The 26,440-nt window shown below is 37.0% G+C and overlaps 1 long non-coding RNA gene and 1 pseudogene across 4 annotated transcripts in view; one reads left to right on the forward strand and one right to left on the reverse strand.

The window, feature by feature from the left end:
- The window catches only part of LOC115934999 (uncharacterized), a 198,501-nt gene that overhangs the window by 90,670 nt on the left and 81,391 nt on the right, over positions 1–26,440 (forward strand). The window contains exons 2-3 of one of the 4 annotated variants that reach the window (XR_010134357.1): positions 121–177; positions 10,541–10,598. The exons of 2 other annotated variants lie outside the window; for them this stretch is intronic. This is a non-coding gene — a long non-coding RNA (uncharacterized lncRNA). The remainder of the gene's footprint in view (positions 1–120; positions 178–10,540; positions 10,599–26,440) is intronic. One more of the 4 variants, XR_010134356.1, reaches the window with a different exon arrangement.
- LOC101147837 (high mobility group protein B3-like) lies at positions 347–979 on the reverse strand (annotated as a pseudogene).

Genomic DNA, 26,440 nt, shown 5'->3' on the forward strand with positions numbered 1-26,440 from the left:
AGCTCTCATAGGAGAGCAAACCCTGTTGTGAACTGTGCATACGAGGGATCTAGTTTACCTGCTTCTTATGAGAATCTAACTAACACCTGATGATCTGTCACTGCCTCCCATCACCCCCAGAAAGACTGTCTAGTTGAAGGAAAACAAGCTCTGGGCTCCCACTGATTCTACGTTATGGTGAGTCATATAATTATTTCATTATATATTACAATGTAATAATAATAGAAATAAAGTGCACAATAAATGTACTGTGCGTGAATCATCCCAAAGACCATCTCCCGACACATCCATGGAAAAACTGTCCCACAAAACTGGTCCCTGGTTCCAAAAAGGTTGGAGACTGTTGCTCTAAGGTGTTCACAAGGAGACAAACAGTTTTTTAAATTTTTTACTCCTCTTCCTCCTCCTTATTTTCCTTCCTCCTCATTTTCTTTGTTGTCCTCTTCCACCTTTTTCCAGGCAACTTTAGTGGAACCCTTTGGGCCATCAAACTTTCCTTTAGACTTACAGTCAGCAACATCCTTCTCATACTTCTTCAGCTGTGCCACCTTAGTGATGTAAGGCTGCTTTTTACTGTCATTTAAGTTATTCCACATCTCACCCAGCTTTTTGACACGTCTCCAATAGAGATGTCAGGGTTTGTGGATTTGATCTTGTGGCAGAATTCTGAATAGAAAAGGAAGAATCCAGATGGTGGCCTTTTGGGGGCGTTAGGGTTCTTCTTCTTGCCTCCCTTAGCTGGTTCTTAATTCTTCATCTCCCAATCATAGTGTACTTTATCTGCCTTCGCCATTTCGTCAAATTTAGACTTCTCTTTCCCAGACATCGTCTTCCACCTCTCAGAGCAATTCTTGGAAAATTCTGTAAAATTAATAGGGAACTCTAGATTTTTCTTTTTATGTTCTTCTCTGCCCATCTGCACAAAGAAGGCATAGGCAGACATCTTGCCCTTTGGTTTCTTCGGGTCAACTTTATCCATCCTGACTGTATTGTTCCAATATATTTTATTTAGCTTAAAATATCAAAAAAGTCATTTCAACATGTAATCAATATGAAAATTATTGAGATATTTTACATTTTTTTCCTATACTAAGTCTTTGCAATATGATGTGTACTTTACACTTCAATTCAAACTAGCCAAAATTTGAGAGCTTAATTGCAGGGTGTGGCTAATGGTTACACATTGGGCAGCACAGTTCTAGAATATGCTTCTGCGCTATTGTTTCCCATACAATTGAGAGAGGTGTCCACATTTATTTCTACTGCAACCATTGGTACCATAATGAGGAAAGGCCAGCTGTTGAAATCTCTGTAAAGTTTTAATAGATTCAGTAAGTGAGATCTAACCAAGTGCTTCAGTTCTCTCCAAGCCTCTGCTCACTGCAGCTGCAGTTGCTAGATTAAGCTCAGCTTTGATACAATGTGACTGGGTTCATGCTGCTGCTCTTATTGCTGCCATCATTATACAACCTTGTCCAGGCTCACTGTGGCCAGACACAGGAAGAACTCTTTTTCCTTTCATGTCAAGTACAGCCAAGTGTGCTCAAGCCAAAACTGACTCGACATCTCAGTCCTACAGCATTTGTCAGATTCACTCACATGTATACTTTCTGTTTTTCTTACTCTGGGTAACTCTAACGATCAGAAAGCATCCTTCTAGGCCAAGTACCTATAAATGCTAATAATAATAATAATAAGTAACAAGTAGCTATAAATGCTAGAATAATATATATATGAATTTTTAAATTTATTTTTTTGAGACAGGGTCTCACTGCTGCCCAGGCTAGAATGCAGTGGTGTGGTTATAGCCCACTGCAGCCTCAAATTCCTGTACTCCAACAATCCTCCCTCCCACCTCAGTCTCCTGAGTAGCAGGGACCACAGGTGCCCAGCACAATGTCTGGCTAATTTTTTAATTTTTTGTAGAGATGGGGTCTCTCTATGTTGCCCAGGCTGTTTTTGAGCTCCTGGACTCAAGCAATCCTTCTGCCTTGGCCTCTCAAAGTGTTGGGAATACAGGTGTGAGCCACCCCACCACAGCCAGCTGAATTTTTTTTTTTTTTTTTTGAGATGAAATCTTGCTCCTGTTGCCCAGGCTGGAGTGCAATGGCACGATCTTGGCTCACTGCAACCTCCGTCTCCCAGGTTTAAGTGATTCTCCTGCCTCAGCCTCCTGAGTAGTTGGGATTACAAGTGCATGACACCACCCCTGGCTAATTTTTGTATTTTTAGTAGAGACAGGGTTTTACCATGTTGGCCAGGCTGGTCTCGAACTCCTGACTTCAGGCGATCCGCCCGCCTTGGCCTCCCAAAGTGCTGGGATTACAGGCATGCACCACCACACCTGGCCCTGAATAATATTTTTTAAATAAGGTTTTAACAGAAAGGACAAATAAAATTGTGGAGAATTAATAAACCAAGCTTTAGTGTCATGAGAATAGCGTAAGTTTTCTTAAATTTTCTTATGTAGTAAATCACAAAGATTGTACTGTGGATTCTGATAATTTCCAGTTCATCTTTACTAGAGAGTGATTGATAGTAGATCTAACCTAAGATGATTTTGTTGATTTTTCAAATTGTGTTGCCTGGACCTAATGCATCTGCAGAGCCTGCTGCTGGGGGCCCTGGGGCAGAGGAGAGAGGCAGGTGTGGATAAAGGGTAGCAGGCAGCAGAGCATTGGCTTCTCATTCTCTTCTTCCCAAACCTCCACCATTGTCTTCCATTGTTTTTCTTTCAATGCTTCTGGGCAAGATCCGGTATGGATAAATGGTTTCTGTGCCCAATTTTTAAAAGCCCACCTACCTAAGGGAATTGTCTCTGTTTTGATTCAGTCTGCATATTTTTTGTGCTCCCCATATTACATTTTTATCCTGCCATCTGTGCCGAGATGTCCACTTTTTCCTTAGAGGCTTTACTACTAAGCACTGTCTTTGCTTGTGCAACTGTTCAAAGAAAAATCTTTCAGTACCACATCTTTTAAGCTCATTTTTATTGTGTGTGTGTGTTTTTTTTTTTTTTTTTTGGCTTTCTGTTTATTTAAGTAATATTCTTACTGTGGGGGGAAGAAACTAAATAGAAAAAAGGACATAAAAGTCATCCATAATCACATCACACAGTGATAAAAATGTTAACATTTTGATAATTTCCTCCTGAATTTTAGTTCGTGTATATTTTAAACTAAATTTGAATCATCTTTTATGTGTTTTTCATTATTGTGATCTTGTGTCTATTTCATTAAAGCATAATCATTATTAACTTTAAAATTCTTTTTTTTTAATTTTTAAAATTATACTTTTGTCAATTTTCGCTTCTGTTGCCATTGCTTTTGGTGTTTTAGTAATGAACTCTTTGCCCACGCCTATGTCCTGAATGGTATTACCTAATTTTTCTTCTAGGGTTTTTATGGGTTTTGGTCTACATTTAAGTCTTTAATCCATCTTTAATCCATCTTGAGTTAATTTTTTGTATAAGATGTAAGGAAAGGATCCAGTTTCAGCTTTCTGCATATGGCTAGCCAGTTTTCCCAACACCATTTATTAAATACAGAATCCTTTCCCTATTGCTTGTTTTGGTCAGGTTTGTCAAAAATCAGATGTTGGTAGATGTGTGACATTGTTTCTGAGGCCTCTATTCTGTTCCATTGATCTATATATCTGTTTGGTACCAATACCATGCTGTTTTGGTTACTGTAGCATTGTAGTATAGTTTGAAGTCAGGTAGTGTGATGACTGCAGCTTTGTTTTTTGCTTAGGATTGTCTTGACTATGCAGGCTCTTTTTTGGTTCCATATAAAATGTAAAGTAGTTTTTTCCAATTCTGAGAAGAATGTCAATGGTAGCTTGATGGGGATAGCATTGAATCTATAAATTACTTTGGGCAGTATGGACATTTCCATGATACTGATTCTTCCTATCCATCAACATGGAATGTTTTTCCATTTTTTTGTGTCCTCTCTTCTTTCCATGAGCAGTGGTTTGTAGTTCTCCTTGGATAGGTCCTTCATATCCCTTGTAAGTTGTATTCCTAGGTATTTTATTCTCTTTGTACCAATTGTGAATGGGAGTTCACTCATGATTTGGCTCTCTGTCTATTTTTGGTGTATAGGAATGCTTGTGATTATTTGCACATTGATTTTGTATCCTGAGACTTTGCTGCAAGTTGCTTATCTGCTTGAGAAGATTATGGGCTGAGACCCTGGGGTTTTCTAAACATACAATCATGTCATCTGCAAACAGAGACAATTTGACTTCCTCTTTTCCTAATTGAATATTCTTTATTTCTTTATCTTGCCTGATTGCCCTTGCCAGAACTTCCAACACTATGTTGAATAGGAGTGGTGAGAGAGTGCATCCTTGTGCTGGTTTTCAAAGGGAATCCAGTTTTTGCCTATTTGGTATGATATTGGCTTTGGGTTTGTCATAAATAGCTCTTATTATTTTGAGATACATTCCATCACTGCCTAGTTTGTTAAGAGTTTTTAGCATGAAGGGCAGTTGAATTTTATCAAAGGCCTTTTCTGCATCTATTGAGATAATCGTGTGGTTTTTGTCATTGGTTCTGCTTATCTGATGGATTACATTTATTGATTTGCATATGTTGAACCAGCCTTGCATCCCAGAGATGAAGCTGACTTGAATGTGGTGGATAAGCTTTTTGCTGTGTTGCTGGATTATCTTTGCCAGTATTTTACTGAGGATTTTCACATCGATTTCATCAGGGATACTGGCCTGAAATTTTCCTTTTTTGTTGTGTCTCTGCCAGGTTTTGGTATCAGGATGATGCTGGCCTCATAAAATGAGTTAGGGAGGAGTCCCTCTTTTTCTATTGTTTGGAATAGTTGCAGAAGGAATGGTACCAGCTCCTCTTTGTACCTCTGGTAGAATTCGGCTGTGAATTCATCTGGTCCTGAGCTTTTTTTGGTTGGTAGCTATTAATTGCTGCCTCTATTTCAGAACTTGTTTTTGGCCTTCTCAGGGATTCTTCTTCTTCCCAGTTTAGTTTTGGGAGGGTGTATGAGTCCAGTAATTTATCCATTTTTTTCTAGATTTTCTAGCTTATTTGCATAGAGGTGTTTATAGTATTCTCTGATGATAGTTTGTATTTCTGTGGGATTGGTGGTGATATCCCCTTTATCATTTCTAATTGCATCTATTTGATTATTCTCTCTTGTTTTCTTTATTGGTCTGGCTAGTGGTCTATCTATTTTGTTGATCTTTTCAAAAAACCAGCTACTGGATTCATTGATTTTTTGAAGGGTCTTTCATGTCTCTATCTCCTTCAGTTCTGCTCTGATCTTAGTTATTTATTGTCTTCTGCTAGCTTTTGATTTTGTTTTGTGCTTTCTTCTCTAGTTCTTTTTATTGTGATGTTAGGGTGTCGATTTTAGATCTTTCCTGCCTTCTCCTGCGGGCATTTAGTGCTATGAATTTCTCTCTACACACTGCTTTAAATGTGCCCCAGAGATTCTGGCACATTGTGTCTTTGTTCTCATTGGTTTCAAAGAACATCTTTATTTCTGCCTTCATTTCATTATTTATCCAGTAGTCATTCAGGAGCAGGTGGTTTAGTTTCCATGTAGTTGTGCAGTTTTGAGTGAGTTTTTTAATCCTGAGATCTAATTTGATTGCACTGTGGTCTGAAAGACTGTTTGTTATGATTTCCATTCTTTTGCATTTTCTGAGGAGTGTTTTATTTTCAATTATGTTGTCAATTTTAGAATAAATATTATGTGGTGCTGAGAAGAATGTATATTCTGTTGATTTGGAGTGGAGAGTTCTGTAGATGTCTATTAGGTCAGCTTGGTCCAGAGCTGAGTTCAAGTCCTGGATATCCTTGTTAATTTTCTGTCTCATTGATCTGTCTAATACTGATAGTAGGGTGTTAAAGTTTCCTACTATTATTATGTGGGAGTCTAAGTCTCTTTGTAGGTCTCTAAGAACTTGCTTTAGAAATCTGGGTGCTCCTGTATTGGGTGCATATATACTTAAGATAGCTCTTCTTGTTGCATTGATCCCTTTACCATTATATAATGACCTTCTTTGTTTCTTTTTAGCTTTGTTGAATTAAAGTCTGTTTTATCAGAGACTAGGATTGCAATCCATGCTTTTTTTGCTTTCCATTTGCATGGTAAATATTTCTCCATCCCTTTATTTTGAGCCTATGTATGTCTTTGCATGTCAGATGGGTCTCCTGAATACAGCACACCAATGGGTCTTGACTCTTTGTCCAATTTGCCAGTCTGTGTCTTTTAATTGGGGCATTTAGCCCATTTACATTTAAGGTTCATATTGTTGTATGTGAATTTGATTCTGCCATTAAGATGCTAGCTGGTTATTTTGCCCATTAGTTGTTGCAGTTTCTTCATAGTATTGATGGTTTTTACAAGTTGGTATGTTTTTGCAGTGGCTGGTACCGGTTGTTCCTTTCCATATTTAGTGCTTCCTTCAGGAGCTCATGTAGGGCAGGCCTGGTGGTGACAAAATCTCTCAGCATTTCCTTTACTCTAAAGGATTTTATTTCTCCTTCACTTTTGAAGCTTTGTTTGGCTGGATATGAAATTCTGGTTTGAAAATTCTTTTTTTTTTTTTTTCTTTCTTGAGATGGAGTCTCACTCTGTGGCCCAGGCTGGAGTGCAGTGGCATGATCTCAGCTAACCGCAAAATCCGCCTCCTGGGTTCAAGTGATTCTTCTGCCTCAGCCTCCTGAGTAGCTGGGATTACAGGTGTGCGCCACCATGCCTGGCTATTTTTTGTATTTTTAGTAGAGACAGGGTTTCACCATGTTGGTTAGGCTGGTCTCGAACTCCTGACCTCATGATCTGCCCACCTCAGCCTCTCAAAGTGCTGGGATTAAAGGCATGAGCCACCGTGACTGGTCCAAAATTTTTTTTCTTTAAGAATGTTGAATATTGGCCCCCTCTCTCTTCTGGCTTGTAGGGTTTCTGCTGAGAGATCTGCTACTAGTCTGATGGGCTTCCCTTTGTGGGTAACTCGACCTTTCTCTCTGGCTGCCCTTAACATTTTTTTCTTCATTTCAACCTTAGTAAATCTGATGATTATGTGTCTTGGGGTTGCTCTTCTCAAGGAGTATCTTTGTGGTGTTCTCCGTATTTTCTGAATTTGAATGTTGGCTTGCCTTGCTAGGTTGGGGAAGTTCTCCTGGATATTATCCTGAATAGTGTTTTCCAGCTTGGCTCCATTCTCTCCATTACTTTCAGGTACACCAATCAAACGTAGATTTTGTCTTTTCACATAGTCCCATATTTCTCAGAGTCATTGTTTCTTTTCACTCTTTTTTGTATAACCTTGTCTTCTCACTGTATTTCTTTGAGTTGATCTTCAGTCTCTGATATCCTTTCTTCTGCTTAATCGATTCAGCTGTTGATATTTGTGTATGCTTCACGAAGTTCTCATGCTGTGTTTTTCAGCTCCATCAGTTCATTTATGTTCTTCTCTAAACTGGTTACTCTAGTGAGCAATTCGTCTAACCTTTTTTCAAGGTTCTTATTATTTCATTTTCTGGGATCTCTCTCTCTCTCTACATATATATGTGTGTGTGTGTGTGTGTGTGTGTGTGTGTGTGTGTGGTCTTGAAAGTTTTAAGGAACAGTGATCAGTTATTTAGTAGAGAGGAAGGTTTGTCTGACGTTCTTCTCATGGTTAGACTGGAGACATGACTTATTACTGGTGATGTTATCCTTCATACCTGGGCAAGATAGTGTTGGATAGTTTTCTCCACTATAAAATTTCTTCCCCTTCCTCTCTCCCCTTTTTAAAATCTTCCTTCATATTCGATTCTTTGGAAGCAAATCATTAAGAACAGTCCATATTTAAAGATTTAGGGTAGTAATCATTAAGTTTCACCTCCTGGAAGGGTGATGTCTTTCACATTTAATTGTATTTTGAGATTTCCTTCATTTGTACTTGACTTGTGAATTTTTATCTGCCTTTTAAAAAATTTGTTAATCTGTATCATTTTTTTTTGTATGCTACTTTTACAGTTGAATTCTATTTTACAAGCCAATGTATACCTCTTTGTCTTTTATCAGAGGAATTTCTCAAGATTTTATCTTTACTGATTGATTTCTAAGGGATGCTACTTGCTTCTAACATCATGTTAATCAGCAATGTAGGCTCTGGCATAGCTTACCAACCCTAAGAGTGGCAGGGAGTTGCTCTGTGTAATGGTGGAGTACTCAGCTGTCTTCTCCATGGTGGTTGAGTTCTCTGGATGGGATCAGCTTTCTTCACATGTCACTGAAGTGAAAGGGGACAATTGAAACCTATTTTGACAGGGTGAGTCATTTCTAAGCAAGCAATGTGACCTAAAAAGAAATCTCTTATTTTGTAATACCATAATCTTTCTGGTTCAAATTTTAATAGCTACCATTTGTGCGTTTGGCATTATCCTGGATGCTTCATGTGTAACATTTTATTTCATCTTCCCAACATTCCTAAGGGTAAGCCTTGTTAAGATGACAAACTCCTCCTAGGAAATGGCAGAAGTTTGAAAACAAGCCCATCTTACTTCTATACCTGTGCTCTTTTCTGCTGCACCAATCCCCTAGTAGACAGAAAAATCCCTGACAGCACATTTCTTCTGCTTCCTACCCTTTCCTGGAACTTTCCAAAATGTTACTATTTATCTGATTCAGGCTCAGAATCAAATAGGCAATTTTACTGTCCTGCTTCCATTAAGTAGTGCAAAAAATCAGTAAGTGGTGGTCTAATGCAGACACACAACAAATAAAACAGTAAGAGTCATGATGTGAAATTGTAAGGAGACAAGAAAGCCTACCTTAAATAAATTCAATTCAACAAACACTAAATTAGCCCCCTGCTATATGGAGATCCTTGGGAAGGTAAAAGGGTGAATTAGGCACAGTATTTGTACATTAGGAACTCTCAGATTTTGATTGAAGGAAACCAAAATATTTCTCTCCAAAATAGTGAGCACTGTTGAATTACAAACACTGAAAACACAGGGGAACACTCTGTCTCAGGCTCTGCTTGCCTGATAGCAGGCCATCAATACTTCCTTAAGACAGAACTTGCTTATCAGCCCAGAGAAGTCACCAGAGAAGTTTTCAGGAGGCACCAGAAAAAATTGCAGACACATTTTACTATCTTCCTACATTTTCCTACCTTTTGAAAGACTGAAACTGCTCTCTCCTTTGTCTTTCTACTATATTGGTTTGATGGTTCTTTGTTGAAATACTATTTAAGCAAGTCCCCTAAGTCACTGCCTTGAGAGAGAAATACTTTCGAACTGAGGCCTCTCCTGCATGATGGGTACAGCATGCATTAATAAACTTCCGTTTGTCTCTTTTGTTAATCCAATGTTTGTTTTCAGGAAACTCTCTCAACAAAGAACCTAAAAAGGAAAGAAAAGAAATTATGTTTTCTCCCCTACATAATAAATAAGCATGAGTTGCTTTTTATAAGGCAGTATCCAGAACATGAGACTGTATCACGACAACAAGGATCACAGTCAGAGGGCTTGTCTCCATTGACATTTAAGCACCATGCTCTGAGCCCTGGGTCAGTGACTCAGTTGGAAAGAATGACCTCAAGTGGCATGTTGTGTTTTAGCCAAGAAATTGCAAATTTTACAGGACTTAACACGTTTAATAGACCATTCAACTTCTTCCTAGTATACAAGGGAGAGAGTATAAAAAGTATACAAGACTTTTTTATTTCAACATTTTTATATTTACCTAGATTTGTATAAAGTAGACACTTCCCAGACTTTGCAGAAAGTTACTAAACATTAGCTCGGCATAGCAAAATATTTCTAATATTATTGTCTTAATATTACCCACACAAATTGATTATAAATTTTTTTCTCCCATTCTGAGTAGTGTCATTTTTTAAAAACCTAATGCATTTCAAGGAAACAGAACATATTTATGATAGATAGTTCAGTTGGTATTTGCAATGTCCAAGTTGACTTGGAAAAATTGAAACTTACCATACTATTATTCCAAAATTTGATCTTAAGTGCCCAAAGTATGTTTAAATCTTAGCTTATAAAGTGCATCTGAAACTAAAATGTTACAGATTTTTTAAGCTCAAGACTATATGTACAATCTTCTATCTGATTTGAAATATTTTATTTCAGATTTCAGTGGGGTTATCTTCAAATCTGGTATTTGTTGAAATGGTGTTTGTTCAAAAGTTGGACATTCTGTTACACATTGTCTAATTTGGTGGCATTAGTAAGTGGTACCAAGTTTCTTGTGTGCAGTCTGTGTCCCTCTGCAAAACTTGTAAAGGGAATCCTAAGCAGACATTGGCAGTTTAAGATTTTTATAATCTTAGTGTACTAAAGTTTAAAAATACATAAGTTCTATCAAAGAAGGTAAGTAGAAAAGTACTGTATTTGCTTCAGGGACGTGATATGAACTCTTGCCTTATGTTTTAACTACACTTCAAATTGCAAGAAGTCAAAAAAGATAAAACTTTATGAGACTATAGTTACTTCTTGTGCAACACTTGCTAGTAAAAATTCTTCTCTGCCTTCATTTATCTTTATTTTTAGTTTAAAAGCTAAAGCCAAGCCAGGAAGAGGAAGACAAGATGAGAAACCCCAAATCAAGGTAAACATTGCTTTAGCAAAGGATAGAATTGTGAAATAAACCAGAAGGAACGTTATCATGCCTGTCATCTAGGTATCTCCCCACATCTCCCCCATTGCAAAAAAAAAACCTCACTTTCTCTTGATATTCTTTCCGTAAAATAGATACTGTTAGAGAAAATATTTCTGCATTCTTATCTTGTAGAAAAATGTGTCATACGAAATGTATTTCTTTCTCTTATTTCCAGCTGATAGAAATATGAAAGATATTTAAGCCTTGCCCAGACGTTGAACAGATTTCTTAATTAATACTGTAAAGGCTAAAACAAAAACACTTTAAAAAGGACTTAAATTTTGTAATCACCTGCACATTTTGGGCTACATCTGAGTTTCAAACTCATATGAAGGTTTCAGAAGGTTCTCTATTTCTTCTTATTTTCAGGTATATATACCTAAGTAGAAGGTATTTCAAGAGCTTTTTAAAAAAGAAGGGCAGGGCGCGGTGGCTCATGCTTGTAATCCCAACACTTTGGGAGGCCGAGGCGGGTGGATCACAAGGTCAGGAGATCGAGACCATCCTGGCTAACACGGTGAAACCCCATCTCTACTAAAAAGAATACAAAAAATTAGCCGGGCATGGTGGCGGGTGCCTGTAGTCCCAGCTACGCGGGAGACTGAGGCAGGAGAATGGCATGAACCCGGGAGGCGGAGCTTGCAGTGAGTGCAGATTGTGCCACTGCACTCCAGCCTGGGTGACAGAGCGAGACTCCACCTCAAAAAAAAAAAAAAAAAAAAAAAAAAAGATGGCATTTTGGCATCTTTGCTTCCAGCAGTAGTTGGTCAAAGAGCTTCTTTAAAAATTCTATCAACTTTGCATTTCATGAAAGTGGCTAAAAAGAAGAGTCAAAAGCATAGCATTTAAAATATTTTTATTCTAGTCAATTCTGGAAAAACAATGTTGATGGCCTGAAAGGCAAAGATAATTACTACATGATACTAAATATAAAGCACTAAATTTCTTCAATTAAACTGAAATTTTTGATTATTTTAAGGAGGGAATCAAATCAATGGATTAGTTAACAAAAATAATTGATCTATTATAGGGACAAAAAAGCAGGAATTGAATAAACAGTTGCCATTGGAATACTTATAGTAGTAATAAACTTTTAATAAAAGTAATGAAGTTTTAATGTGCAAATTATTAGGATTATAAAATATTCCACTATTTTGTATTAACTGAAGATGATAAAATATGGGAAAATCACTTTTAATTTAGTAAAATTGCTACTCAAAGTTAATTTTTTTTTTTTAGAAAAAAGGGTGCTTGCTAAGATAGTTTTTTCTTCAAGTTAACGGTATATAATAGACACAGTTTTGAAGTAAGTCACACTAAATACTTACTTTACTACTGTCTCCTTCATTGCCTCTCAAGTAAACCTGGTCTAGACCATTCATTGAAAAAAATAAAAAATCAACATATCATAACTTGGTAAATATATGAAGCTGAATTCAATTCACCCATCTGATGAACCTGACAGTTAAATTTTAGGAAAATGTCTATCATGTTCCCATGAATTCACAATGAATGACACTGCCCAATTGTTACATATAACCTAACTCATCACACGTCTCCACATGCAGACACTTGGCAGTTTTGGTGTGATCAAATAAGCAACAAATTAGGTGTGTGTCAGAAAAGAAAGGAAAAGAAGAAGAAAAAAGAATTTTCTATATCAACGTAAGTCCCATAGTAGCTTAACAAATTATAAAATACAAGAATTACAAAAGGCATAGTGGTGAACATAAACCAAAATACTGTAAAAGTTTGAAGAGTTGCTGAAGTTAGATTACTTTGGTTGGTTTCTGCCTTGTGTTCCCTGCCTTTTTTCTTCTCCGTCTTCCTGCCTGCCACTCTATCCCCTAGTGGCCACATACAGGCTGACCCAGAAGATCATGGTAGGCTAGGAAGTAGACCAGGAAGCTCAGCTCACCACGGAGTGGCACTTAAAATGAAGTCATGTTACCAAGAAGACATGATGTTTTGTATGCCTGGATTAAGCCCTATTAACTAGTGTGGGATTTTTAACATTCCCTTCTGTTCTAATTTTCCTGGATACCTGACTTATTTAAAATACCAAGTCTGACTCAAACCATCTTTCTTTCCCTAGCACTGCATCTCAATTGCTGAGCCCTATCCACTGCCTGGTGCTCTGTTGTGATTGGACAGATTGCCCAGAAATCAGGACGCAGCATCTCACTATCACCTGAGAAATAATAAGTCAAAGGATCTTTCACTGTTGTCCCTTATTTATTCATTCACCCATTTGTTCATTCATTCATCCATGTATTAATTAATACATTTATATATTTATTCAGTATCTCCAATCGAAATTTTTTAAGTAGAATCACCAATAATTAGTAACTGATTGGACATAGCTGGAAATAAATGGAGAAGCCTTTACCAATTCTAGTTTTGATAAAATCCAGACTTTACCAAACAGGGAGTCAGATTACATCCCTCAATTTTGCACCCCTCTCCTTCCTGACTCCATGATACACCCTAGTAAAGGAATCTCTCTGTCTATAGCCTATTATTCTCTCTCCTCTCCATGCACTTCTTTTACAGCCTGTCTTTTATGCTGCTTAGGGAGGCTGCTTCCATTCTCGATTTGACTTAAAAATTCAGAGTGATAATTTCATATTAGAAGTTAAACCTATGTAAATTGCACAACCTTCTTTTTACTATTTAGTATAAATGGCAATTAAATTCCAAATTCCAAAAGCTTTCCTTAAAAGGAATAGTAACTGGATAAGCTAAATATCTTTAGGTATTTATAAAGCATAGTAAAATATTTAATCACCAAATGGAATTTGGTGTATATTTCTTATTTTCAGAAAATCTTTCTTTCTGTGGCTATTCTGTGATTTTATCATGTTACCCTTATAACAGAAAGGAAAACTGAATTTGGAGAATAATTGTATTAGTCCGTTCTCATGCTGCAAATAAGGACATACCCAAGACTGGGTAATATATAAAGGAAAGAGGTTTAATGGACTCACAGTCCAGCATGGCTGGGGAAGCCTCACAATCATGGCGGAAGACAAAGGAAGAACAAAGGGATGTCTTACATGGCAGCAGGCAAGAAGGTATGTGCAGGGGAATTCTCCATTATGAAACCATCAGATCTCATGAGACTTATTTGCTATCATGAGAACAGCATGGGAAAAACTCACTCCCGTGATTCAACTACCTCACACTGGGTCCCTCCCATGACACGTGGGGATTATGACAATTCAAGGTGAGATTTGGGTGAGGACACAGCCAAACCATATATTTCTGCCCCTGGCCCGTCCCAAATCTCATGTCCTCACATTTCAAAACCAATTATTCCTTCCAGCAAGCCATAAAGCTTTAACTCCTTGCAACATTAACCCAAAAGTCCAAGACCAAAGTCTCATCTGAGACAAGGCAAGTCCCTTCTGCCTATGAACCTGTAAAATCAAAAGCAAGTTAGTTACTTCCTAGATACAATGGGGGTATAGACATTGGGTAAATACACCCATTCCAATAGGAAAAATTGGCCAAAACAGAGGGGCTACAGGCCCTATGCTAGTCCAAAATCCAGCAGGATAGTCAAATCTTAAAGCTCCAAAATCATCTCCTTTGACTCCATGTCTTACATCCAGGTCACACTGATGCAAGAGGTGGGTTCCCATGATCTTGGGCAGCTCCAAACCTGTGGCTTTGCAGGGTACAGCACTCCTCCTGACTGCTTTCATGGGCTGGCATTTAGTGTCTGAGGCTTTTCCAGGTGCACAATGCAAGCTGTCAGTAGATCTACCATTCTGGGGTCTAGAGAATGGTGGCCCTTTTCTCACAGCTCCACTAGGCAGTGCTCCAGTGGGGACTCTGTGTAGGGGCTAGCACCCCACATTTCCCTTCCACACTGCCCTAGTAGAGGTTCTCCATGAGGGCTCTGCCCCTGCAGCACACCTCTGCCTAGACATCAAGGCGTTTCTATACATCCTCTGAAATCTAAGTGGAGGTTCCCAAACTTCAATTCTTGACTTCTATGCACCCGCAGCCTCAACACCACGTGGAAGCTGCCAAGGCTTGGGATTTACACCCTCTGAAGCCACAGGCTGAGCTGTATCTTGGCCCCTTTTATCAATGGTTGAAGCAGCCAGGACCCAGGGTGCCACGTTCCTAGGCTGCACACAGCAGGGGCCACTGGGCCTGGCCCATGAAACCATTTTTTCCTCCTAGGTCTCTGGGCCTGAGATAGGAGGGGCTTCCTTGAAGGTCTGTGACATGCCCTGGAGACATTTTCCCCATTGTCTTGGATTAACATTGGGCTTCTCATTACTTATGTAAATTTCTGCAGCAGGCTTGAATTTCTCCCCAGAAAATGGGTTTTTCTTTTCTATTGCATCATCAGGCTGCAAATTTTTCAGACTTTTACGCTGTGCCAGCTCTTGAACACTTTGCCACTTAGACACTTCTTCCATCAGATACTCTAAACCATCTTTCTCAAGCTCAAATTTCCACAAATCTCTAGGGCAGGGGCAAAATGCCACCAGTCTCTTTGCTATAGCATAACAGGAGTAACCTTTGCTGCAGTTATCAACAAGTTCCTCATCTCCACCTCAGACTACCTCAACCTAGACTTCATTGTCCGTATCCCGAGCAACATTTTGGTTAAAACCATTCAACCAGTCTCTAGGATGTCCCAAAGTTTCCCACATTCTCCTATCTTCTTCTGAGCCCTCCAAACTGTTCCATCCTCTGCCTGTTACCCAGTTCCAAAGTCACTTCCACATTTTCAGGTATTTGTACAGCAGCACCCTACTCTACTGGTACCAATTTACTGTATTAGTCTGTTCTCATGCTGCTAATAAAGACATACCTAGGCTGGGTAATTTATAAAGGAAAGAGGTTTAGTGGACTCAGTTCCACATGGCTGGGGAGGCCTCACGATCATGGCAGAAGATAAGGAGGAGCAAAGTGACACCTTACATGGCGGCAGGCAAGAGGACATGTGCAGAGAAACTACCCTTTATAAAACCATCAGATCTCATGAGACTTATTCACTATCATCAGAACAGCATGGGAAAAACTCACCCCCATGACTCAATTTCCTCCCACTGGGTCCCTCCCATGACACTTGTGGATGATTACGATTCAAAGTGATATTTGGCTGGGGACGCAGAGCCAAACCATATCAATAATGAAAAAAATGTAATGAAGAAATTATGCTTTTCAAAAATGTGAGCTACTTTTTAAAAGTTATCCTCAGTACACGTCTTTTATTTCTATAAAGTATTTAAAACAAATACTTTGTATGTAAAACAGCTTTCCATGGAAGGTATGTGATTGATTGCCAGACAAGTGATAAAGACTATCTTTGACATGGTCTTTTTCTTTTTTCAAACACGAGAGAACCCCATGTTTGAACGCACTAGTTCAAAGTCCACCTTGTCAGCTAACAATTGGTGATTAGAGGAGACTTAATCCCAGTGTAACTCCCAGAGGTATGCTGACAAAAAAACACTGGTGATTCTGCACTTCCTTCACATAAAAATCTATTCTAAAGAGGTTATTATAAAAGTCTTTTTTCATCCCCTGTATCTTTGAAGAAGTTAGGAATGATAACTATTACCTTTTTGATTATGAATTTACAAATAAATACTAAGTGGAAAGTGTTCATTTTCCTGGCTTAATTATGTCCAGACAAGGCATAATGTTTTTACACTGGTCTGCACAAAGCCTAGGTCTTTTTTCTAAGATGTTGGAAAATCAAGTGAAAAACCATTTTAATATCCCTGTTCTAATTTTCTCTAACTCTTCTTTCTTTCTGAAAACATTGAAAGCTAATAAGACATAAAGAGTTGACCTTAGTTTCAGAAAAAGTAAATTCGCATGCAATTTATTAGGCATCTACAATCTGTTTTATACCAACATTGGCCAATGCCACCTCTTAACAATGAAATTATCCAAAATTTCTGTGTTCTCTATGTCAAAAAGATAAACACCTGTTTATGGCAAACATACAGTTTCCCTACAAACATATAACTATGGAAATAAACAAAGTCTTTGGAAGGAAAAATGATCGTGCTCAGTATACTGGAGCATGACAGCCTGGTTATCCTGGCTCCACTGTTGGATGTCTAGGATGGCTAATTTTATTCAGAACCTGATGCCCTCTTTTGAGAGAAGAACATCTCAGATAGACCCTTGCAGCCAGTGTCTTTCACTGTAAGTCTCAGGATAATCATCACCTCAATTTCAATTTCACTGATCTCTGGCCTCCAGCACTTTCTTTCTGCTGTCAGTTTCCTTGGCATTCCACAAGTGGAACCAGAATTCAGATTTGTTTTATTTAGATCAAAGATCAGCCAACTCTTTTTGTGTGAGTCCAGATAATGGGGCCGGGAGCAGTGGCTCACGCCTGTAATCCCAGCACTTTGGGAGGCCAAGGCGGGCACAGTAGGTCAGGAGATTGAGACCATCCTGGCTAAAATGGTGAAACTCCATCTCTACTAAAAATATAAAAAATTAGCCGGGTGTGGTGGTGGGTGCCTGTAGTCCCAGCTACTCGAAGGCTGAGGCAGGAGAATGGTGTGAACCCAGGAGCCAGAGCTTGCAGTGAGCAGAGATCGTGCCACTGCACTCCAGCCTGGGCAACAGAGCAAGACTCTGTCTCAAAAAAAAAAAAAAAAATAGTCCAGATAATGAATTTTTTAAGCTTTGCAGGCAAAGAGGCAAAGTCATGGAAATTACATAGATGTTACATAATCAGAGAGAAAACAAATTTCCACATATTTTTAATTGATGAAATTTAAATATAATAACAATTATAATTGAGTACTACAGCATTCAAGTTATTTTGAGTACTGCAAAATAATATGTATATTTTTTTTTACTTTTTTACTTTGTACCGAAATGAGTTGAAATAATTTTAATACAAGTCTAATAATGAGAAGAATGGAGTTCCCCTTTTGGGGGTTGCAGGTAACATTTGCTTAACTGAAATTCCTAGTGTTTTCTCTTATCAAAATCAGTTACAAATATCATCTGTTAATGCTATCCGTAAAGAAGTTTTATGTATTTCGTCTTCCAAAACATCTTTTAGCACAGATGGCACTGCCAAATACTGTTATCAATCCACCAGCATATGATTTTAATCATAATTAAAACTTGAAATACATTAACACACTCCTATTAGAATCTTTTGATATTTGGCTTTTAGCGTGTCACTACATTTTGGATGAATAAGTTCTAATTGAAGGTTAGGTGACTAATTGAAGGTTAGGTGAAAGCTTCTCAATGTCTTAGTGAAATATATTTTGAAATATGAAATTTCCTTTTCATTTGCATCAAGGTCTAAAGAGTTCTGCTGAAACTGCAGTTTGAGTTCAAAGAACATATGCACTAAATATTCATATGAGGATGAAAATCTTGACTGTTGCTTTAACTTTTGCCAACATGTGGTTCAAAATTGTCATTTGAGAAAATATTACTTGCCAAAATGACTTTATTGCAGTATCGTTCACATATAAACTCTAAATTCCCTTGTAATTTTAGATTGAATTAATTAAGTAATCAAGTCTTCAGTAACAGCAAATTTCCAAAGCTGTTTAGTATTAAATAATACTGATTCAGGGCAATTATTCTTGTTCAAGACAATGTCAAAAGCTTAGTAAATTTGTCCAAATAAGCCATTTTCTGCTCTACACTTTTTTTTCCATCATTAGTTATAACACATCTTAGCAGATACCACTTCAGATTTTACTGAATTGTTGCTTTCTCAATTTTTTTGGAAAATATTCTCTCCTGTAATTATCCCACATGAACTGTTCATACACACTAATTCTTCAGTCATCTCAAACTTGGCATTAATTCCTCAAGTGAAAAACAACTCAGTAGTATTGGTAACCCCTGTTAACTTACCAAGAGCCAAAACTAACCACTAAACACAATTTCCTTTGTTTTTTAATTGACTATTGACATTGCTCCCAATGTCCTCAACTCTTTGAACTGTTATTCTCATTAAAAGGCTAATAATCTTCAGTAGAGTTTTCTCTAGACAGATATTAACTATAGCTGCAATCAAATGTGATTTAATTAATTCACAATTTGTAAATGAATTTCCTTGACTAACAAATGAGCAATGTGGACATAAACTTTGGTGACAGTCTGATTTTCATTTTTTATTTTTGTGAAGAAATTCTGCTGTGACAAAATAGTCCATGTTAAATTTTTTTATTATTGCCCTTTTTGTGATTTGGAAGAATACTGTAGTGCATGCATGGTTTTTGGTGACACTGATATATATTGCATTTTATCACAGCTGTAGTGTCATTGCATAATAAATACAACCCTTCACAATTGAATTCAATAATAAAATAACCTACATTCCATTGTGCCTCAAAGGTACAACTTTCAAACCCCCATTTTCTCTTCTTTTCTTCTTTTGACATAATAAATACCCATTGATAATTTATAAAAATTATGTTGTGGTGGAGCAATATGCATGACATATTGAAATACTGTTGAGTTACAATTGCATCACTGTGATCTGTAGTACATTGAGCAGGAGTGTGAAGTCATGAGAGTGTCACATATGGTTTCGGTTGTCATTACTTAACTTTGCCAGTATAGCACAAAAGCAATGGTTTATAGTACATGAACAAATGAGTGTGGCTGTGTTCCAATATTATTTTATCTGTAGATAATGAAATTTGAATTTCATATCATTTTCAAGTGTCACCAGATATTATTTTTTTGAGTTACTTTCAACCACTTAAAAATGTTAAAAAACCGGCCGGGCGCGTTGGCTCATGCCTGTAATCCCAGCACTTTGGGAGGCTGAGGCAGGCAGATCACAAGATCAGGAGTTCGAGACTGGCCTGGCCAATATGGTGAAACCCTGTCTCTACTAAAAATACAAAAATTAGCTGGGCATGGTGGCGGGTGCCTGTAGTTCCAGCTGCTTGGGAGGCTGAGGCAGGAGAATCACTTGAACCTGGGAGGTGGAGGTTGCAGTGAACTGAGATTGCGCCACTGCACTCCAGCCTGGGTAACAGAGAAGACTGTCTCAAAAAAAAAAAAAAAAAAAAGTTAAAAACCATTCTTAGCTCATGGATGTACAGAAAGAGGCAAAGGGCCAGGTTTAATCCATGGTTCAGAGTTTGCAATCCTATTTAGACCAAAAATTTCACATCGCTGCCATTTCTATTTTCATTCATTAGAAGAAGAAGGAGGAGAAAGAAGAGGAGAAGGGAAAAGAGGAGGAGGAAAAAGAGGATAATTTTTAAATGTCTGAGCTACTTAATCTTCCTCCTGTCCATGTTGTGGAGAGAAGGAGAGATAGAAGAGGAGAGGAAGAAGTAGGGGGAAGATTAGGTATTTATGTACATCTCAGTAAAGCCTGCTCCTCGTGGTCATAGTTCACTTTCTATCTCTAGAATCACACTTGAGCCCCTCGTGACTCTAATTTTATACTGAAAATATGAAATAACTCACTTCTATAGTCCCAAAGTCAGATTTAGAATAAGTAATGTTTTAAGATTATTAGTCATACAAATACTTACTGATTTGTTCTCCATACCTCAATTTAAACCATAAAATGAAGCTGCAAAGTGTTTGTAAATTTTCAAATGTCTGGGCTACTCATTCTTATCCATGTTCACATTGTGGGTATACATTTTTGTGCATGTGTTATATATAAACTGGAGCTCTCTCCATCTCTACCTCTGCTCTCAAACATATACCCTAGGAAGGAGAAATCATAAGGAATTTGATTGGAAATACTACTTTGCAGGAAGGGAAACTAAGGCTAAGCAATTTATACTTAGTATGATGTCTTTTATAATGACACCACACTCAGTGGGGCATAAGATTAAAAAGAAAAAGCCTCTTAGAAGAATAATGGTGGAGTCTATTGTCCTAAAAAGGACAGGACAAAATAAAGCTAAATAACCATAGCATTTCATTTCACATGTGCATATATATATATCTGTCATGAGACATATATATATGCATTTGCTTTGAATACGAGATTTCATTTTCTAATCTTAGTGACCACTTTGATGAAGATTAACTACCAGATGATCTAGTGTGATAAAAAGCAAATTTTCCTTTGGAGTATGTACTGAACCTGAACTGAAACTCATATTTACTTATAATCATGTAATTAGAATGCATCCCATCTTCCTGAACAAATGAGATCCTTATAAACATTTGAACTAAATCAGAGGTGCCATTTGAGTTGGTAGGCATGGAACAGACCAAAAAGGGAAACTTCTACCTGCTGAGGAAAGTAATAAGATTTCCTGAAAAGGAGAAAAAGGACTGAAATAAGAAACATGAAAAAGGACTTCTTTAGGAAAATGTGATTTTTCAAATGAAAGAGGGAAATTGTAAAGGAGGAAATTTTGCAAGGACTTAAGTGTGGAAATATAAAGAAGTAACTACATTAACTACACTGCAAATAGTTCCAATCTCCTTCTTTCTGGTTGTATTACCACCTAGAAATTTGCCCATCTCCTTATGACCTTTGCATATCAAAACGTTTAATGTGGAGGCTGATAATTGAAGGTGGTGTAGGTTAGGAGGATAGACTGAGAAATGGACAGAAGAGATGATAGGGTATCCTTTCAGTGGGATATGGGGTGATTTTAGACCTTTTGGGGGATAATCCAATTTAAGAGTATACTAAGCTATTTTGCTACTCAATAGGGGTAGGAAACTGATCACTTATAGGAAACTACAGGTAATTCAGATGAATCTTTTCCATAACTATGCAAATAAAATTGATACTTTAGAAATACAATCAATTTAAAGGTTTATATTTCATAGTCTCAAAGTGTGATTCACCATCCACATGTGACCCAGAGATCCATTCCAGAGGCCTGAAAGGTCAAAACTATTTACATAATAATACTATGATGTATCTGCCTTTTTCACTTCTACTCTTTTACAAGTTTACAGTGGAGTTGTCCAGCTGCAGACATATGATATCACCACAGATGATTGCCAAGGCAAATATGAGATTCCAGATGTTTTCTATTAAGCCAGACATTAAGGAGACTTGCAAAAATGTAAAACAATGCCACCCTTCTCACTGCATTTGTGTCAGTTTTAGAAAATATGGCCAATTTTCATAAATATATTACTTAAATTATAATATAAAGTACTATCTGCCACCTCAAGATTATATTGTCGTTATATTTCTTCTAGTAGTTCAGTGTTTCAATTTTCTATTATTAATTTTCAGTACATTTGGAACTTACTCTGCCATGTGGCATGAGGTAGGGATCTAACTTTTTTTTCCAAGCCATCAGCCAGCTCATTTACTAAATAATCTTTTCTTTCTCAGTCATTTAAAATGGCACCTCTATCATATATTAGAGTCCTTTATATACTTATATGTTTCTGGATCTTCTAGTGTATTACATTAATTTGCCTCTATCCTAATACCAGTAATAAACTTTAAAAATTATTAAGATTGTATAATCTATTTTAATGTATAGTACGGCAAGGAAACCCTCACTATTATTTCTCGCATTTCTTTCCCAAAAAACATTCCTCTTAAAGAAAGCAAATATGTTCAAAAATTGCAAGTAAATGTATGAATTATGTGTAAGCTGTTAGCAAAGCATTGAGTAGTCTTTAGATGGAGTTGAAACTCAGTCTACTAAAACCCCAAAACCCATAATGAGCAACTACTATGTGCCACATAGGTGCTTTTTAAAGCTTTAAAAAGTGCTTTTTATTAACATATATGTTGGTTTTGGTATAAGTAATTTTTCTTAGCATCTCAACTCATGTTTTAGTCTTGCATGGAATATAAGATATCCAAAAAGTATTAATGTATCATTTCAAGATTTATCTATATTTAGTTTTTCCCAAATCACAAGCCACTATTTTTATAATTAATTATTAGTTTGAAAAGAACAAGAGTTCTCATATATTTTTCATTTTCAGCAAGATTGCTATCTGGTGTGCTAATTATAACAATTATTGTTGTTCAAAAACAAAGGACCACAATTTTCTGTGTTCCATTTTGGGCGATTAGGTTGTCAGGAATATGTAGAAACTTGTCGTGGAGGTTTCCTCACCTATTCCTTTGTAACAGCAGTGAAGAATGGCTTGATAAGAGACAACACAAATCGGCAATGTCACAAAAAATTTCATTCTCTAAAATCATATGTTAATTTTTTGCATAAAAGATGATACATATTAACAAATAACAATTAACTACCTGAAGTGTAAACAAATGCAGAAAAGCAGCAACAGTAATAGCTGTACCATTTTAGGAACATTTGAGTGGCTACTCTACAGTTCCCTGTTATTCAAATTATTCATCCATTTATTTGTACTAAATATTTTCTTAATGTCTCTTTTAAAAGATTTTAATGGTTTTTTTAGTTTAATTTATGTAATATGAAGCTACATATATAATATCTACATGTTTCTTTATACAAATATTTCTTTACTCAGTTCTTCAGGCTTTCTATATAAAATGTCTTAGCATAGCTAAGTTATTCCACATTTTACTGCCTTTGAAATTCCAAGAAGGGTTTCCTGTACTCTGTTGGCCCTTTTTCACTTTCTTTCTGTTCTTTTTCCCCTCAGATTCTCCTGGGCAGTAATATCAAATAACCATGAGGACATCTGATATTTCCAGAGAGAGGATTTTCTTGTTGGGGGGGTGAAAAAAAACAACAAAAGACCTTTTTGGAAACAGGAAATCATTTTAAATTGACCACATTTAGCATTCCAAAGCTAGAAGCTTTGGAAAGTTTTATTTTATTGCTTTTTGATGTCAGCCTAATGCAGGGTTCCATACTTAGTCTGGATGTCTTAGAATTATTACTTTAGAAAGCGATGCATAAAAACGTCCTGCACAATTGCAGCCTTATGTATGTGCCAATAGTTCTATCCACCTATCTATCTAGTTCCTCCTAAATAAGCTTTGTATATAAAACAAGACTTATATATTGCAAACAAATTCAACGAGTGATAATAAGCAGTGATTTATAGTATAAGATGAAGTAAACTATACTGGTACTCTGTGGATAATTATTTTAATATATGATATATTTGGATTTATGGGCTTGCTTCTAGATATGCAAATTACTTCTATGAATTATAAAATGTTTAGAAGACAATAAACATGACAACATAATTATAATGTGTTAATTTAGTTTATATGGAGACAATTGACAATAACATTACTTTGACCCAAGTAATCCATGTTTAAGTCATAGAATCTATAGAAAACTGATTGAAATATAATTAAAGAGAGATAGATAACATTCCCTCTATACTTTGTTTGCTTCTCTCTACTCAAAGTGTGAAATCTTAGACAACAGAGAAGAAAATTAGTAAATTACCCTTTTCCCAATTTTTAAATTTTTGGTTGCAATGGGCAGAACTTGTGGAGAAAGTTGAAACACAGGCTAAGTGCTCATCATTTTTGGAAGGTCTTTTTTAATGCATTCTAGGATTACTTAAGTTCCTTTTACATGACCATATGGGAAACTAAAGGAAAACCAAAGATACATCAGCATTTTTTTCCTATATGTATCATGTATACATGAGGCAGATAAAGAATTACCATCTCCTCTGGTGAACTGAATTTGTACCTGCCTAAGAGAGAATGAATGACTCTACAATCAAATACTCCAAGGCTTGAGCATCCTGGCATCAATAACAGTCAAGAGAGCTCGCCCAAAGGGAAAGTGGAGTCCAGCACACTGTAATCTGCTTCCACCCATGAAAGGCACTGAAGAGAATATCAGGCCCTGTGTTATTACATAAGTCAAATTCCCAATGCTATTATGGGGAGCTCTGAACACAGTGGTTGTTTGGAGGAGCTCCAGGGGAAGTGCCTCTCCTTACCCCATTGCATGTTCTTGTCACAGAAATCCCATCTGTAGTATTCACTATTATATCTACAGTGTGTACAACATTGTGATGTTCAATGAATTGAGAATATAATAAATGTAATAAACTGACCCATAGTGATAATCACACTGAGCATTCCAGTCTCAAAGAGACCCAGGGTCAAGCTGAAGATTTTATAGGGCTCTACTGGGAGATGACCATCACATGAGCTATGCCTGGCAAGAATCCACTAGTAACCACAAGTCACTGAGTACAGAGGGAAGTATGAGAGACAGCAGAAGGAGACCTGCCTTGAGTTGCATCTTTTGCTAACCGGAATTGCCTTTGAAAGCATAAATCCCAAAGCATAGTTCCCTGCTCTCTGCTGTGTTGCAAAGATTTTAAGTGGCAGATTTGGAATTGAAGAGACAAAGGGAAAAGTGTAGAAAAAGCAAGTGACTCATAATGTGCCACTCAATTTAGAGCAATGTAGCATGCACTTTTTGTGGATTCACTATGAGTTTGGCAAAGTTGTTAATCCACATCTCTTTGTGTCTCAGTTTTACACATCTATAACTTTAATTGTCAGCTCTCTGAGGTTCGGGGAAAGGACTGACTTAACCCACATAAACCTGGATTATACCAGAATCAATGATTCCATTACTGAAGAGTTTTTAAGATCAATAAATTGCTCTGGGTTAATTGCACAAGGACATGCATAAACATGGTTCAGAGTATCCATTTCATATTTTTTTTCCTGAAGCATTCCTGGCTGGAAACTATACTTATGTTCATTTTCTCCAGCTTATTCCCTCACACTAGGTACCTCCATTCAAAAAAGATCCATCTATGTAAAGGTCATTTTCATTATATTACAATGAAATTCATTCCAGGAATAGTGGTATTCACAGGCTGCTATAATAGTTGTTACAGGTGGATTTCCTGCTGAAGAGTCATATTCTCCTAAAAGGAGGTGACCAATTTCAAGGAAAGCAAGCTCTGCTAGCTAGACTGACAAGTCCTGAAATGGGTATTGCCAGGTGAAATTGTCTTCTTCATCCTAAACCACTGTTTACCAAAGGATGTGGACTGCCTGTTGAAAATTACAGCCTCAGAGTTTCCTTGGACTATGCTAGAGGCAGATTTTCCAAGTTCAGTGTTCTCAGTGTGCCAGCTTAACCTCTTAAGTTCATACTGTGTGATAAGTGAGAGCCCCGTGTAAATCCTCTTGGCTACTCTCTTTTTTTTTTTTTCCTGAAGAATCCACATCTTTACACTTAAAAATGAGTTTTCTGGGATTGTGAACTGCTCGATCATTGGAAATGTGTTCACAGAACTAATCAAACGAAAAAAAGTGGTTGCTGTAATGAATTTAATATAAAACCTCAAGAGACTATGTCTGATTTCTTGCAAATGAACTGAGGTGGATAACAATGTCAACCTCTGTATGCTGAGATTTCTTGCTACTGCCAGTAAGATGATATCATTCCTTAGCCAAATTCTATTTTACTTATTAATGAAAATTCTGGAAGATACAGAAAACTAGAATGAAAAAGGAAACATCCATAATCTTATATTCTCAGTCAACTATATTGATATATTTATATTTGTCTGTCTAGCAAAATCCATTTTCTATATATGTGTTCTGTGTAGTTATATTGTCAAGCTAATACTTATGGAGCATTTGTTAGCCATATTCCCTAGATTTTCCACTTACTACTTTATTTTATCCTCACCCAAATTCTATTAATTAGTTTTATGTTTTACAGATAAGGAAACCGAAGTTCAGATAAGTCCAGTGAAAGCCCCTAACCACAAAGTTAGTAAAGGAAAGATTGAGATTCACATCCATGTCTGTCTGGGTTCAATAACCATCTGTTAGCTGTTACTTTGTATAGCCAATAGTGTAAGGAATGTGTCAAACACAAAAATGTTTGAGAATGGATCATCCCCAACAATAACAACCACTT

This window comes from Gorilla gorilla, chromosome 5, assembly GCF_029281585.2.
Source record: "Gorilla gorilla gorilla isolate KB3781 chromosome 5, NHGRI_mGorGor1-v2.1_pri, whole genome shotgun sequence".
NCBI lineage: Eukaryota > Metazoa > Chordata > Mammalia > Primates > Hominidae > Gorilla > Gorilla gorilla.